The 17,821-nt window shown below is 37.2% G+C and overlaps 1 pseudogene; it reads left to right on the top strand.

The window, feature by feature from the left end:
• The first annotated feature begins 14,968 nt into the window (after positions 1–14,968).
• Positions 14,969–17,158, top strand: LOC123852027 (olfactory receptor 2W3-like; annotated as a pseudogene).
• The last annotated feature ends 663 nt before the right edge of the window (positions 17,159–17,821 follow it).

The following is a 17,821-nucleotide window of genomic DNA, read 5'->3' as shown; positions in this document are numbered from 1 at the left end:
TGTGTCCAAGCTCTGTTCTAAGAAAGAGATGCAAGTCAAGGGTAACCAGAATAAAACTACCTGTGTTCTGAGTGACAGATTCAAATGGGAATTTAAGGAGGCATTCAAGATTCAGGTTCACTTTCTGTAACAGGACCATATTTCCCTGGTAAGGAGTAAATGTTAATGAGGTTATGATCAGGAACCTCTTCTTAATTCCTTAAAATATTATGGAATTTATCACTAAGACGATATCTGCCCAATAAAGACTCTTGGATTCTCTGGCCAAAGTTATTTTTGATAAAAGGGTATCCCTTGATAATCTTTTAGTTGAACAAGGTATCTGTGTTTAATTAATACCACCTGCTTAACCCAGATTAAAACTTTAGGGGGCAGTTGAAACTCAATTATGTAAAATCACTGAGCAAGCCACTTAGCGTAAAGAGGTGACTCCAGTATGGTCTTTCTTTGACTTATTGATTTTTATTGGTTTGAGTCTTGGGGACCATGGCTCTGAAGTGAACTCCAAATATTGAAAATTATCCTGCTTATAATAACCATAATAGTCTCTCTGGTGTGTTTTATTCTCTCAAAAATGTTAAATACCTGCTTGCAACTGTTATCCACCAAGCAAATGATCTCTGTAAGACTGGACTGCCAGACAGGAATGAAGAAAATGACCGACTTAAAAAAAGAAAAAAAGTTTACCTGAAACCATGAGCTATGAATATCACAGGGATTAAGCAAAAATGTCATGTCCTATGAATACTAAAAAAGATCAACAAAAACTGCTAGCAATAGCTGAGAATGGTGCTAATGCCTTAAATTTTGATCACATCTCTCAGATAAGCTAAGAATTTGATAAAAAGTGGGGGGATTGTTTAAAAGAAAGAGCAGTCCCAAAATAGAGTCACTTATGCTAAGTCCACAACAGTGAAGCAAATTTTAATACCTAACCAAACTGCAGCTTCAACCATCCCCAGGATGTAGTCTTGACCAGTCAGTCTGGGACTTTCTGGTTGGTAACAGTAAGGTAATCTACCACATGGACACTTTCCATCCCCCATAGGAACGTGAAGTAATCTGCTCTTTCCTTATCCCTTGGGCTTTTCCTTCTGCCTTTCTAGGTTTCTGTCTGCTCTAATAATCAAATTAACATACGATAGGTTAACAAGAGCCAAACAAATTTAATGACATGTGTAGAGGGGCCCCATAAAAATATGAGACCTGAAGACAAATCAGGCAATTGAGGTTTATATGCCAACCTGAACTAAGAAATGGGATGGCACCTGGGGTTTCAAAAGGAAGGAGGGTGATTCACAGGACAGTAAGAAGAGCAGATATTTGGTAAGTAGATGTTTTCCCTGCCATATTGATAGTTCATTCAGATAAAAGTTATCTCTGGTAATAACTCTCTCTCTGATCCAGGCCCTATCTAAATTCATTTATGTAGTTAAGGGAGGGTCTAAAACTACTACAATAGCTGATATTTTTCTAAACTCATAGAACTAATTTTTGTCCCTTTGGGGGTAATATTACCAATGATATCAGATCTGGCAGAAATTAAGACTCTCCTAGATGAGGAAAATTCCCATAATCTTTATAGAAAATTTATAGTATGGAAATTCAATGTTCCCTGAGAGGGAAAATCTTGTATTGTGGAATATTTTCAAAGGGAAAACAATTACAGCAGGGACTCCACTGCTGGCAATCTACAAAATTATGAAGTAAGAGCAGATGATAAAAGTTCTTTCACCTCTGATTTTTGTCTCTTTCTTACCTTTGCATAAGTGTTGATGATCATTCCCACTGAAGATTTTTACTGACTCTACCTCTATCCTGGTCATAGGAAGAACTCTCTAATGTTCTATTGAATCCCAATCAATTTCGTGGAATATTTTACATAAAATTATTAAAGACATTTTCTATCTAAAAATGTATAAATACTTACATAGCTATTTAATCTGTGATTTATGTTTTTTGTTTTTTACATATTACACACACACACACAGATAAAATATACATTCATAATATTGTAGGGGCAAAGGTCAGACTACCCCAAAAAGGCCACTCTGACATGAACATTATTTTGAGTTAAAAGTAACCAAAACCCGGGCGCCTGGGTGGCTCGGTTGGTTAAGCGACTGCCTTCGGCTCAGGTCATGATCCTGGAGTCCCGGAATCGAGTCCCGCATCGGGCTCCCTGCTTGGCGGGGAGTCTGCTTCTCCCTCTCCCGCTCCCCCCTCTCATGTGCTCTCTCATTCTCTCTCTCAAATAAATAAATAAAATCTAAAAAAAGTAACCAAAACCCAGCAGATTCTGGAAAAGCTCTTTTATCTCCCCCGCTCTCAACTACTTGCCTATCCTAGGAAGAGAGCTATTAAGGGAGAATCCTCTTTACATAAAACACCTATCTACATAATAGGGTAACCTTTGTTTTCCAAACACGTTCTCTCACCTAGCTAATGGTCTTCCTCCCCTTTGTATTCCCAGACTCCTATCCTTCTCCTTAGCTCTTAAGCATCTTGTTGCTCACTGCCTTTGGAATTTCCATGTCTATGGGGATTTCCCCTATATACACTATTAACTTGATTTTCTCCTATTAATCTGCCTCCTGTCAATTTGATTCTTAGGCTAGAAAGACCTTAAAAGGGACAGCAATTCTTGGTCCCTGACAATGTATATACACACATATGTGTGTGTACCTGTATTTGCGTATATGTGTGTGTGTGCTTTTAAGATAGAGAAGTTGCTCAGGAAGTGTGTTACAAATAATGTATATATAATCTACACCTATTGACAGTCCTGGAGAAAAACAAGTCATTCATATTGTTTCACGTGATTATTTTGGGAATTTTAGCAGTCCCCCAAACAAGAAATATGCCATACTCTTTGGCTTATTTATTATATATTTTGTATTCAATAACCATAAAACTTATGGCTCAACTGACTCAGTGTATGTTGACATCAAATTTTCCACTTCTTGTGGGCTCATTTATTTTATTTTTTTTAAAGATTTTATTTATTTGAGAGAGAGAGAGAGCATGAGAGAGAGATCACAAGCAGGGGGTAGGAGCAGAGGGAGAAGCCGGCTCCCTGCTCAGCTCAGGACTCTGGGATCATGACCTGAGCTGAAGACAGACACTTAACTGCCTGAGCCACCCAAGCATGTGTGCTCATTTAAATTCTACCTTTGCCACAGCTATTTTTCTAGTTTGAAAAACTAGTTTGTAATTCTTTATTCCAAACATCTGATTACTATAAGCTCTTCCTTCTCAATTCCATCCATCCTTCCCAATTGTTTATTCTAAATACTGCTTGAGGAACATCATCTTTCAAAAAAATCTCTCTTAAAAAAAATCTGTTGAGTTACTACAACTGCATTATTGTAGCTATAATCTTCTCTTTGTCACAGATGTTTACAGCTTTATTCTTTCATTATGATCATTGTCAAAGATCTCATATCCACAAAAGACACAGGCATTTGCAGAAGTAAAATGAGACATAAACTAGGAAGTTGTACTAGTTGTGTTTTGTTCCACAGGATCCTGGCAAATGATATGTCATAATCACTGGATTGATTCTCACCTATCAGACCAATCAACAATCTGTGTTTCCATTGTAGGTATTGCCATTGGGCACCACAACTGCATCTTCCATCTACTGATGCACTCATCATTTGAACAAGTATAGTGAGCACCTACTATGTGCTATTTATTCTTTCAGAGACTAGAGTTATGAAGCAACCTTGATCATTATAACTAGCATGGTGATCTTTAATAGGTATTCTTAAGTTTATATGAGTAATTTATTAACCATCCTTGTGTATCTATAAATTTTGCACTCCTTTCTTAAAGGAGAATAGAAAGGCCCTGCATGTCACAGAACATGAATTAGAACTCTTGCACAACTCTGAAGCATTGGAAGCTGAAAATAGCCAACCCTAAATATATACATAATCAGGAAATGTTACAGACCACTGTACCCCCTCACTGATTAACAGCCTCCATCCCTTTAAAACACTCTTGGCTAGGCAGAAATCACTCATCTGGCTTTTGGGGAAGCATTACCTTCTCCCCAGGTGGCTGGCCTCAAGAATAAAATTCATATTCCTTTTCAATCAACACTCATCTCTTGAGTATTGGCCTTCCGAGTAACAAGCAGCCAAACTTGGGATTTAGTAATAGTTACAACAGCAAATATGACTGCTAAGGTCTTTGCAATTGGATAAAATTGAAAACATACACACGCATATAGATATGCAATATAAATAAGCAAGATAATTATAGATGTAAAACTGCTAGATGAAAGAAATTGGAGTCAGGTATCCCTGTGCAGGTTGCAAAATTTCAAGGGGTGCATTTTTTTATAAGTAAGCTTTATGTCCAATGTGGGGCTTGATCTCATGACCCCGAGATCAAGAGTCACTTGCTCTACTGACCAAGCCAGCCAGGTGCCCAAAGGTTACAAATTTTGAATATTATTTGTACATGTTTGGTCAGAGTTCCTTTTGGAGACTCATGTGTATAAAACAGTGTGAACTTCTATGTAGAATCTATGACAGATATTTATTTGGGAATTGCTTCTTAAAATATTGGTTAAAACCATCTTGTTAATAAAGCCAAAGGAATCATTATAGGAAGAGCAAATACTGATGTGGGCAGCTGAAGCAAAGACTTCATGAGAGATAAACAAACAAACAAACAAACAAACAAATAAATAAATAAATAAAGGAGGTGACTAAAAGGGGGGTACAGAACCAGCTTACATGACTGAGGAAAATTTCCAAAAGGAAGCAGCATCCATGTGTCCATATGTCAGAAAGTCAGTAAGGAGAGCTCCAAAATTCCTAATGAATCATTTGTGACAATCTCAAAACCCTCTGTCAACAGTTTTAAGAAAGTGTGACAGAAGAAGCCAGATTTCTCTGTGCTGGAGACTTCATAGGAGACAAGACTCTTTTTTTTTTTTTTTAAGATTTTATTTATTTTTTGACAGAGAGAGAGAAAGTGAGAGCAGGAACACAAGCAGGGGATTAGGAAAGGGAGAAGCAGGCTTCCTGCGGATCAGGGAGCCTGATGCGGGGCTCGATCCCAGGACCCTGGGGTCATGACCTGAGCCAAAGGCAGACCCTTAACAACTGAGCCACCCAGGAGCCCCCCCCCTTTTTTTAAGAAGGAGAGGGAGTTATGAAGGAGTCCAGAATTAGAGATGAAAGGAATGTGCTCTGTCCTAATAAAGTTTTTTTTTTTCCTAAAGATCTGTTAGTAAGTGCTGTTGAGGCTGAAGTATCTGAGAGCATAATTAAAAATGGAGAGATGCTGGAGTCAATAACATGTCATAGCAAGAAAAGTATTGATAGACATGACTTAATTCACATTTTAGTTCAAATAATAAAAGAAAATAAATAAATCATAACAATAGAAAAACTTAGCTTAAGCTTCTCTCTCCCTTCCATCTGCTATGATGTACTATTGACCAAACCCAATTTGAAATCAGGAGGCACATGGAAGTCTTTGCTTTGTCCATAGAGGTAGAACAAATAGAAGATATCCAGAACAGTCTAGCCATTTTTACTCTCAGCATCCACTCTTTTCCTTTGCCTCAGTAAAAAGTACAAATCCTCAACATCAGGACAGGAGCACATAATGCTTTATGAGTTACTCCTGTAGCAGTCTAAATTACATGGTAATATTCTTACCTGAAATCTAAATATTAGCCAGCACTTACAGAAACAAGCAAAAAACAAACAAGTAAATAGAATAAGCAATGCTTCTCTACTCTCCATTTCTTTAGCTGGTGATGAGGTCAAATGTACTACTTAAGTTTTCATCTCCCAACTCCTATTCCATGTTCCCATCATTCTCTGCCAGTGTCTCAGTGGTGATATGGCTGTAAACATTCATTTCTGCAACATCTGACTCTTTATGGTATTGTTTTTATTTTGCTGCTGATATTTGTCACTGTCCAAGGTCACTGAACCTTAGAGATATTCCTGTGGAATTGTTGGAAACCACAAAGATGTGTGTGTACCAGCAAACTTATGTCCCCTTATAATTAGATCAATTACTCCTTCCAGTTCAGTGACCTCCTTTCTTGTGGTTCAGTGACATGACGAACCAAATAACCAGGAGACACTCTCAATTTTCAATTGAACAGAATCTTGGTTGTTTTTCCTGCTGAAATAATTCCTTCCAAGTAAAACAAATCAATTATACCTGCTGAGCCCAATGATACAGTTGCAGGGACCAAATATATTTCCAAGGAATTATTAAGTGTAAAAAGTGAACAGGATCAATCACAACTCCCCATGAGGACTGTGCAATCTAGCTAAAAGAAAGTCAACACCACATCCTGGCCATTTTTTTAAAATATTTTATTTATTTATTTGAGAGAGAGAATGAGATAGAGAGCATGAGAGGGAAAAGGGTCAGAGGGAGAAGCAGACTCCCCGCCGAGCAGGGAGCCCAATGCGGGACTCGATCCCAGGACTCCAGGATCATGACCTGAGCCGAAGGCAGTCGCTCAACCAACTGAGCCACCCAGGCGCCCCCATCCTGGCCATTTTTTTAAAGTGTGTTACACATTAGACAAATGGGGCCCAAGCTTTGCAGTGTGGTGTCTCCAAACTGATGATGTAACTGAACTTCAGTAGAGCATTTCACTGCTCTATTAAGCTCACCCCTTGTTGGGGAAATTCATCAAAAAATGTGACCACCAGTTGATCAGTGATCTAGACCCAAGTGATTGAGGATTCTCACCCCCTCCCCTGTCCTTAGAATGTGGGTTCTGCCTGACTTTTCTACTCCCAGAGGCTGTTCCAAGGACAGAGCCTTAAGATAACTTGTTGTTGATAACATCTGCGCAGTATACTTGACTGACCCCTGTTAAGGCCTCTTTATAAACTTCTAAGATTTGGCAGGTGGGTGCAAGGATGCATTCATCTTGCTTGCTGTCTTGCAAGCCTTAAATATAAGTTCCCTTTGCCTATTAAAACTGCCACTTACCAACCTAGAATGGTCTGTCTCTTTTTGATCTCTCCCTGCCCTCTGCATATGGAGTCCAGTTTCATATTACAACTTGGAAACTCCTGAGGGGGTTGCAAACTGACACCCCTTCTAATGTATACCAAGAATTTGAGCCAGTTTCTATGTTTCCTTGGTCATAAAATGTGCCCATTGATGGGAACCAATGTTGAAGGCATATAATTACCTCAGATAAAATAACATGTAGATTTACAGATAATTGAACAAAAGGATATCACCTTGGCAAGTGATGACAAATCAGCATGTGGGTTTTGCAACTATCCTTGTGAAAACAAATCACTATTCCCACCATGATGGAGTCCAGTGTAGTCTCCTGGCCACCAGGTTTTGTCCCTAGGGGAATGATGCTAACCAGGAGCCCTACAGTGACCTTCAGTGTTATCATATAGGACACAAAACAGTTGTAGCAACCAGATGAAGGGTGAGGGGAAGGCCATAAGCACATGACCATCCCCATTCACCAACATCTTGGCTCCTTTCTACCTGTGCCCATAAAACAAGAAGTACAGTGACTGTGGAAAGAGGCTGCCTGACGTCCAAAAAATGGTCTTGCTATTTGAGCTCAGAATCTCTAGTTAGCTTAGTCTTAATAACAATGATAAATGTTTGCACTTTTTTAATCCCCCAATTACAGAAAAGGAAATTGAAACATATTTATGTTGAATAACTTGCTGTATCTAGAAAGGGGGCAGAGCTGGTATTTAAACACAGATTAAAAAAAAAATACTTTGCTGGCTTTCTTTTTTTTTTTCTAGTAATGGGTATGAAGAGCTATGATTGAAAAAGATTCTCAGATTCTACAAAGAATGGGAGGATAGTCAGAGGCAGGGACAGGCACATTGTGGTTAGGCATATGTGGTTGTTAGAGACTGAAACCTATGTTTGCATGTAGAGGCCTCTGATATTAGTTGCCTGATCCTGGCATAGTAGGCATAAACTCTCTGGGACACCTAAGGAGTTCTTACAGGATTTGTAAACAAACAAACAACAACAACAAAATCAGAACAACAACAAACCTCCCAAAAAACAAAAACTAAAATCAATAGTCACAGTTGAGTAAACAAGCATTGGGCTTGAGACAACTAAAAGAAAATCGCAATCTTTTGTCTGCATCTTTTGACCTAGATCAGTTCCTAAATAAAGAGAATTAGACTAGAAATGAGGCAAGGTACACTTTCTCAATGAGTCTTCTATAATCCTCCAAGTTTTTGCTGAAAATATTGTTCCTGACTTTATTTAGGGGGACCTCTAACTATATATACATATAAATATGCACTAGAGAAAGGAAAATGCATGTTTTGCCAGGTTAATGTACACCAAATCTGATAAATCATTAATTATTGGCTGCTTATGGACAGATGACAGTTTCAAAAAGCCATATTTAAAAGATAATGTGACATAGTACAGTAGTTATTTTCCCAGCCCAGAAGAAATAATAGAAACACATAAAATCAGAAACTGATAAAAACTGTGGCTTCCTAGCCCATATTATGATCAAAAGCTAAGCAACTCTGCCTAGTAGAGGATGGGAAAGATTGAATCTTATACCATGGTTGAAACATGTGGTGTGTTGGAAACAAGAGACCTGTAATATCACCACTTCTCTCTGTACCATTTCCAATGCAGATAAAGTCTTATAAGTAACAGTGTATTATCAGCAATGTAAGTAGATAGTGATCCCAATATAACATCTGTCTCACATAGAGTAGTCTTAATTAAAAATATCAATATTTGTCCTTAACATTCTTCATTCTCCAAGCCCCTAATTCCAAGGTCATATAATTATTAATTGATCATATATGATAATGAAGTAGAAGGATGTACAAATCAGTCCAGTTTGATACAAAACTCTGAGTATTGGTAGCTCCATAGAGGGACATCAAATAATGTGAGAGATTGTCAAAGCCTTTTTCTTCCCCAAATCATGAAGGGAATATGTCCATATAAGATGACGACAAAATGGAAGGAAAAAAGTGATATCACTTATAAGTAACTTTAATCAAAATTTAACAGTTGTATGAAGGCACACTTTACCATAAAATTTGAAAGTCACTATTTGATAAAGAATTATATCTACAGAGATGCATTGCTTAGTAAATGGAACTCACAATAGAAATGTCTGATTTTTCCAGAAGCAAAATAAAGTACCTCAGCAAATACACTAATAACATATTTGAATAATGCAACCACATAAGACCAACCACCTTCATATGCAAATTGTGGGATTCAAAGATGAAATATCACAATGGGAGTCCTCTAAATAAAAGGCCAAGCTACACGACTCTCAAGAGGAGGCACTTTGCTAATTGCAAAGTCAAAGAAGAAAAATTGAACTGTTGGGTTAATCAAGAAAACAATGTTTCTTTCAGGAAACATTTAGGAAAAAAAACTTTTTAGACAATACAGGCCTACCTGAAGAACAAAGAAAAATCTCAAATAAGCAACCCAATTTGATACCTAGAGGAGCCACAAAAAGAATAACAAACAAAACTCAAAACCAGCAGAAGGAAGTAAATAATAAAAATTCGAGCAAACATAAATGATATAGAAACAAAACAACAGTAGAACTGATAAATGAAACCAGGAGCTGATTCATGAAAAGATCCACAAAATTCATAAACCTTTAGCCAGACTCATCAAAAAGCAAAAAAAGAGGACTCAGATAAAGAAAATTATAAATGAAAGAGGAGAAATAACAACCAACACCACAGGAATACAGACAATTGTTAAGAGAATATTACAAAAAATTATATGCCAACAAATAGGACAACCTAGAAGAAATGGGTAGATTCCTAGAAACATATAACCCACCAAAACTGAAGCAGGAAGAAACTGATTTTTTTTTTTAATTTTATTATGTTATGTTAGTCACCATACAATACATCATTAGTTTTTGATGTGGTGATCCACGATTCATTGGTTTCCTATAACACCCAGTGCTCCATGCAGTACGTGCCCTCCTTAATACCCATCACTGGGCTAACCCATCCCCCCTCCCCCCTCCCCTCTAAAACCCTGTTTGTTTCTCAGAGTCCATAGTCTCTCATGGTTCATCTCCCCCTCCAGTTTCCACCCCCTTCATTCTTCCCTTCCTACTATCCTCTTTTTTTTTTTTTTAACATATAATGTATTATTTGTTTCAGAGGTACAGGTATGTGATTCCATTCTTACTCTCAGGAAACAAACAGGGTTGCTGGAGTGGTGGGGGGCGGGAGGGATGGGGGGCCTGGGTGATAGACATTGGGGAGGGTATGTGCTATGGTGAGCGCTGTGACTTGTGTGAGACTGATGAATCACATTCCTGTACCTCTGAAAAGTATCTTTTATTTGCTTGAAAGCATAAGACTAACACAATGAAGATTTGGAGTGATTTCTCTGCTTAGTTTTATTTAAGAAATAGTTTGATTATTTTTTGTGAGATTAGTAGATTGATTGATAACCACATTATCAAATTACATTATCTCTTTTGTTTTCACAAGCCCTTTAAGAAAATTAGGAATATATTTGCATACTAAAAGTTATTACCTAACAGGATAGATTGCTAGTTCAAATTTATTCAGTGAGATTTTGGAGTTAAAGATTTAGTGCATGTGTGTTGGCACTCCTTTTTCCAATCCAGAAGAAATTAAACTCAGTAATTCATATTTTTTACTACAGTCTATGAAATTAGACTGCCATGTCATTTCCCATAAGCTGCTCCTTAGAAGAGCTCCAGATGGAATCTGAGCCTTCATTCTACTGGTTTTTTGGTAAAAGGGAAGAGAAATGAGACCTTGCTGTGCTGTAACTTCTGGTATGGGGATGGCTATGCCTTGCTTGGCTGTGATAGTAAAATACTGCTTGGAGAAGAGAGAACTACACGGTTTGTTAGATTTTGTAGAAATTATGAATTAGTTTCATATTTTTGGCTAAAAGGAAGTTATAAGGGCATTTCCTATCATGACAAGACAAAACAGAACAACAACAACAAAAAAGCCCTCAGGTTTCCTTCTTTATGTCAATAGCAGACAGAAATTATATATATAGTTATGGTTATAGTTGTTATATTTATAGTTATATATATAGTTATGGTTATGATTGTTATAGTTACACCAAAGCACAGAAGTATGATTGATTTCCCTCTTGACTTCTGCTTCTGAAACTTCCAATTTACACACTAATGATTCCTGGGAATTTGAAGTCCCCTGAGGCATCAAAATCCCTATTATTCTACATCCTTTCTGCACTGTCTCCCAGGCTTCTCTCCAGAGTAATTATCCTTCCCATGTCATCTCCATAAAACCTTTCTACAGGGCAGTTGAGGTCCTTCAGAATTAAATAGAAAAGGACGAAGCTCAGGAGGTATGTCCCCTATCTCTCTCTCCCATGGATTGCTCTCATGGTCTATGACATTGGAGAGAGTCACCCACAACCCACCAGCTTTAAGCTAGACCTCCTCTGGGGACAAGATCAAGAGGATAAATGGCAGGTAGAAATCACAAAACAGAGTGATTTGCTGGAGTTAAACCATCTGTCTCTTTTACTTCTTTAATCAGACAACTTTAGCTACTTTGATTCTACACTTGTCAACATGCCACAAAAAATAGTGAGTAAGGATCTGGTCTGCATATTGTATTTCTTTTGACACTTTTTTTCACTCCTTAGATTGTCCATTAGTTTGCTAATTAACAATCTTTGAAATCCTTCAGAAGGTGAAGACACACACACAAAAATAGAGAAACATCAACTTATTCTTAGAGAATTGAATTTAATAATGCCAGGACACACTTGGAAATGAACACATGGCACATATTGGCCAATTCAAAGCTAAATAGACAGCAATATCATATAAATGGTATAATTATAATTTATTTCTTTTGAAGTTATCCAATCAAATACTTAACATAAAATAAATATTGAACTACACTTCAAATAAAATAATAGGCAGACATATGCAAACTGATACAAAATAGTAACCCATAAAGAAGATTTTTAGATTTAATCAAAGAAAATGACCTGCAGAAATAGTATGAATTAAATTTGAAATCAACTGATAGGTGAAGATATGGAGAGAAAGTAGAAAGGCATTCCCAGGTGACAGGAAATGTGAGGGAAAAACAACAAAAACCACAGCAACAACAAAGAACAAAACAAGATATTTTAATAGGCTGTACTACAAAAGCTGGATGTGGGAAAGATTGAGGTGGTAAAAATTGAAAGTTATAGTAATATGAATGTATAATCAAAGCATTGTATTGATATGATGGGTAACCAGGCACCAGGAACCCACTTCTGTCACTGTCACCAAGCTAATTATATTTTACAAACAGTGAAATAAAGTTTTGTTTTTGTTTTTGTTTTTGTTTTTTTTTGAGAGAGAGAGCACACTTGCATGCACATTGGTGGGGAGGGGCAGAGGAAGAGGGACAGAGGGAGAGAGAGAGAGACTCTTAAGCAGGCTCCCTGCTCAGGCAGAGCCCAACACAGGTCTCGAACTCATGACTCTGAGATCATGACCTGAGCTAAAATCAAGATTTGGCTGCTTAACTCACTGAAATACAACATTTTTTAAATTCTTTGTATAAAGATAATGGTGATGCTTACAATATAGTCCAAAGAATTAGGTTTCCTGGCACAAAGTGACATATTATATATAATATAATATAATATAATATAATATAATATAATATAATATAATATAATATAATAATATAATATAATAACATAATATAATATATAAATGGGAGATTCCAGGGGATGACTAAATCTTGAAAAACATATGTGACAAAATTGCCCAGTAGTAATAGACCAGATAAGGAAGTTATAAGCAAACATAACAGGATACATGACCAGAGTTTGAACAATGTTTAGCTCCAGAGAGTAATAACTGGAAGATATCTAGGATATTAGTAAGGGATTAAGTTTAAAAGTAAACTAGTGCAAATTGTAGGGCTTTTGAAAACCAAGCTATATCTGTGAAGTGTTCAAAAGATAAGTCAAGAAAATATTCAAACATTTTGGAAGAGAGGGTTAATTCAGAAGAGTGACCAGAGATCATGAACAAAAATAAGGATAATTTAAGAAGAAGAGTTGGAGAAAGGAAAGAGAGGAGGAGGATGACAGTGGACATAAAACCAAGGCTAGCATCAACAGCATGAGTAGACAGAGTCAACAATTATACACTACTAATGGAACAAGCAATGGGAAACCAGAAAGCAGACAATAAAAACCAAAGATTGTCCCAATGTGGAGAAAATTGACAGTGATAAGAAAAGAGGTGCAAAAGAGCAATTTCCCCACTTTTGTGGAAATGTTTCATTTCACTCAGATATACAAAACAACAACAACAAAACAAAGAAGAAACAAAAAAGGGGTATATTTGAATAATTATTTCACTTAGTCTGTCATGAATTTTATCCAACTTTTCCCAAATTTTATTTTATTTCACTTTTTAAAGATTTATTTATTTATTTCAGAGAGAGAGAGCACATGAGAGTGGGGAGGGACAGAAGGAGAAACAGAATCCTCAAGCTGACTCTGTGCTGAGTGCAGAGCCCTATACGGGGCTGATCCCATAACCCTGAGATCATGACCTGAGCCAAAACCAAGAGTCAGACGCTCAACCAATTGAGCTACCCAGGTACCCCTAACTTTTCCCAAATTTTAAAAACCAAGTTTTAAAAAAATCCTCTAGAGTCATTGGGAATTTAATAAACTATTGCAAAAATTAACTAATATGAGAACCATTATGGTTCTCCTACTGAATACAGGACAGATACCAGGGATTAGAGTTGTAGGATGAATGTGACTATAATCATTTACATCTTTGAAAACTGGATTAGGAATGGAGAGTGGGGGTAATTCAAAAGGGGTAAATACACAAGGCACAGTATTACCATGTGAAAAGTATGGTATATGGAAGTGACTCTGTTAGGTAGGTATTCAGTTTCTAAAAGAGTGATCAAAGAAGACAACTGATATCATGATCTGTGGTGGGATCTACCGGGTAGATAAATTCACATATGGCCCTGGTAATTAAAGTTTACAAAACCCGGAGAACCCAAAATATGTTCTCTTAAACCCGAGATTTTTGGGAGAAGTTTGGGAAAAATGGACTTTCCCAGGAATTACGAACTGCCAATAGTTATCAAGCACTTCTAACCAGCTTCAGGAACATTCAGAAAATGTATTCACAGATAAGGAGAGAAAATGAATTTATATTAGGATGATGTCCCAACTTTTTTCCTAGGGTGATGTATAGTACAAATGGACACATTTTGCTTGTTCACATGTAGCCTCAGTCAGGGATTTAAGAGCTAGAGGAAGCATATACAAATTTTCTATCAAAAACAAACAAACAATAAAAATAAAACTATTTCCTTAAAATTTTGTAAGGTATTTACATATTCTAAAGATTTTGTCCATTTTTAGGAAAATGTTTCCAGTATATTGCCGGTGTCCTATTTATTTTTTTATCTTATTAAAAATATTTTATTTAGGGGTGCCTGGTTGGTGCAGTTAAGTGGCCAAATCAGTTTCAGCTCAAGTCATGATCTCAGGGTCTTAAGATTGAGCCTTGCATCAGGCTTCATGCTCAGTGCAGAGTCTGCTTGAGACTCTCTCTTTCTGCCCCTTCTACCTGTACTCTCTCTCTCTCTGAGATAAATAAATAAAATCTAAAAATATATATATTTTTTAATTTTCTCCAAAAATTTTGTTCTTTTTAAAATGGCATTCAGGTTTTATGTTTTGTTTTCAGTAGATTTCTATGACAAATTATAAAATTTTCCATCCAATTGTCTCTATTTTTAAGGTTTTAAGCTATGCACACATATATACACTCACATTTTTATTAGAAATTTCAAATAGTGTTAGTATGATAGACATACAGAGTGACTAATGGCTGTGAATTACTTTTTTTTTTAATTTTATTCAATTTCCCATTCTCCTAAGGACAATAGAGATGGATGGGACCAATGAGAGCACCCAGGGAAATCTCATCCTTTTGGGGTTTTCTGACCGCCCCATCTGGAGAGGATCCTCTTTGTGGTCATCTTGATTGCATATCTCCTGACCCTTGTGGGCAACACCACCATCATCCTGGTGTCCCGGCTGGACCTCCACCTCCACATTACCATGTACTTCTTCCTCACCCACCTATCCTTCCTGGACCTCAGTTTCATCACCAGCTCCATCCCTCAGCTGCTCTACAACCTGAATGGGCGTGACAAGACCATCAGCTACACAGGCTGTGCCATCCAGCTCTTCCTATTTCTGGGTCTGGGTGGTGTAGAGTGCCTGCTCCTGGCTGTCATGGCGTATGACCGGTTTTTTGCAGTCTGCAAACCCCTCCACTACATGGTGATCATGAATCCACGCCTCTGCTTGGGTTTAGTGTCCCTTGCTTGGTGCTGTGGTGTGGCCAACTCTTTGATTATGTTCCCAGTGACTCTGTGGCTACCCCGCTGTGGGTACTGCAAAGTAGACCACTTCCTCTGTGAAATGCTTGCCCTGATCTGGATGGCCTGTGTTAATACAGCTGCTGTTGAAGGCATTGCCTTTATTTTGACAGTGGGCATTGTGCTGTCACCCCTGGTATTCATCCTGATCTCCTATGGCTACATCGTGAGAGCTGATTTAAGTATCCAGTCATTCTCAGGGAGGCACAAAGTCTTCAGTACCTGTGGCTCCCATCTCACAGTGGTCTCACTTTTTTATGGAAATATCATCTACATGTACATGCAACCAGGAACCAGCTCCTCCAATGACTAGGGAAAGATTCTCACTCTTTTCTACAACATTGTCACACCACTCCTGAACCCCCTGATCTACACCCTCAGAAACAAAGAGGTGAATGAGGCATTGAGAAGATTGGTTTGGGGAAATCTAGGTTTAAGGAAGAGATTATAATAAAACACAATGATAGCAATGCCCCCTTATGTTAAAATCCTACAAAATATATTTATCCATTATCTTGCATGACTACCCGCCTGCCAGAGTTTGGGCATATATCATCACAATTTATGGCCCAACTTTAGTTTTCTTTTGTGTAAGTAGCACAGGAGTACATAAATTATGATATCAAAAACAATAGTTCTCAAAGGAACATCTATTAATCATTGCTGATGCACAAATATCTAGATGGTTCACATACTGTGCTAAAAAGCTAGGGGCAGTGATTGGAGCCATGTTTTCTAGAAAGGAAAGAGAGAGAATAAAAATGAAATTTCTTTTACCCAAACTTTCGGAAATATTTAACCATTAGAGCATATTGGATATTTTATTCTAGTTATTCACTTTTATAAATCTTGATAAGATCTGTCAGCATGGACAAGAATTTATTTTCCACTTTCATTTTCTTACAACAAAACCAACAAAAACAGAAACAACACTTCCATAACAACATGTGGCTGTTATTCCTTTTTATCTATTTATTCATTCAACAGCATTTAGTGAATGGCAAATCTCTTGCAGGCACTGTTCTAGGTGCTGGGATTAAACTTCTGATCAAGAGTGACAAGGCCCTTGATTTTGTGAAATTTACCTATTAATGTGTATGCTGGTGACAATAAATAACAAAAAAATAAAGCTATCATTTATTGATAAAAGTAAATAAAATTTATATATTTAATAATATATATATTTTAAATATATGTGTGTATATATGTGTGTGTGTGTGTGTGTGTGTGTGTGTATAGTGGGAAATAACCATGAAGTTGAGAAAGGTTGGGAAAGATGGAATGCTCTTTGAAGGTCCTTTACCTGCACCCAGATAATGAAAAGGAAGACCTACCACAATCACTCCTGGAGAAGGGATGTTACGTTTAAATTTTGTCAGGTAAGAGTAAGCTCGGCATGCTTTGAGATCAGAAGAATGGCCACTGTGCATACAGTGGGGTTCTAGAGAGATAATAATAATAGAGAGAATCAAAGAAGTAGAAAACGCCAGAGCATGGAGAATCTTACAGGCAATGCTACAGACTAGGAAGTTTACCTGTAGCACAGGACATTGTTGAGAAAATAAACAATATGATTTACAATTTTACAGGTCTACACCATCGGTTCTGCAGAGAATGGATATTTTGGGACAAAAGTGAAAGCAAAAAAGACTACTGCAGTAAATGAGGCAACAGTAGCTAATGCTTTGCAATAAACATTATCAGTGGAAAGAGTAAATTTACAATCAGAGATGTATTTTAGAGATCAAGCAAAGATATGTTCTAAAGGAACTTGTGGACTGAGAAATAATTAGGAATTAAGAATGATGTAATTTGTTGGGGCACCTGGGTGGCTCAGTCATTAAGCCTCTGCCTTCGGCTCAGGTCATGATCCCAGGGTCCTGGGATCGAGCCCTGCCTCAGGCTCTCTGCTCCACGGGAAGCCTGCTTCTCCCTCTCCCACTCCCCCTGCTTGTGCTCCCTCTCTCACTGTGTCTCTCTCTGTCAAATAAATAAATAAAATCTTAAAAAAATAATGATGCAATTTATAATTTTAACAAATAAGTGTTTATTGGAACATTTTCTGGAATGGAAGTGACTGAAGTAAAAGCAGATATGCAGCTGGGGTAGGGATTCAGATGTTTGCTTTAGACAAATTATGTTTGAAATAAATAATAAATAGTCAAACAAGGATATCAATGTGGTAGTTATATAAAAGGTCAGGAACTCAGGTTAGAAAGGCAGGTTTGGAAATATTAACTGGAATTCACCAGTATACAGATGTTATTTAAATGCCTCAGATTTTATTGCCCATTTATGGGGTAAAAATAGACAAGATAACTGAAGTAAACAAGTTAAAGGAAAAGAAAAAGAAAGAG

This window comes from Mirounga angustirostris, unplaced genomic scaffold (assembly GCF_029215605.1).
Source record: "Mirounga angustirostris isolate CCGP_5_RB_7025 unplaced genomic scaffold, mMirAng1.0.hap1 SCAF_7, whole genome shotgun sequence".
Taxonomy (NCBI): domain Eukaryota; kingdom Metazoa; phylum Chordata; class Mammalia; order Carnivora; family Phocidae; genus Mirounga; species Mirounga angustirostris.
Note: the sequence above shows the minus strand (reverse complement) of the source record. Positions and strands in the feature narration are given on the sequence as shown.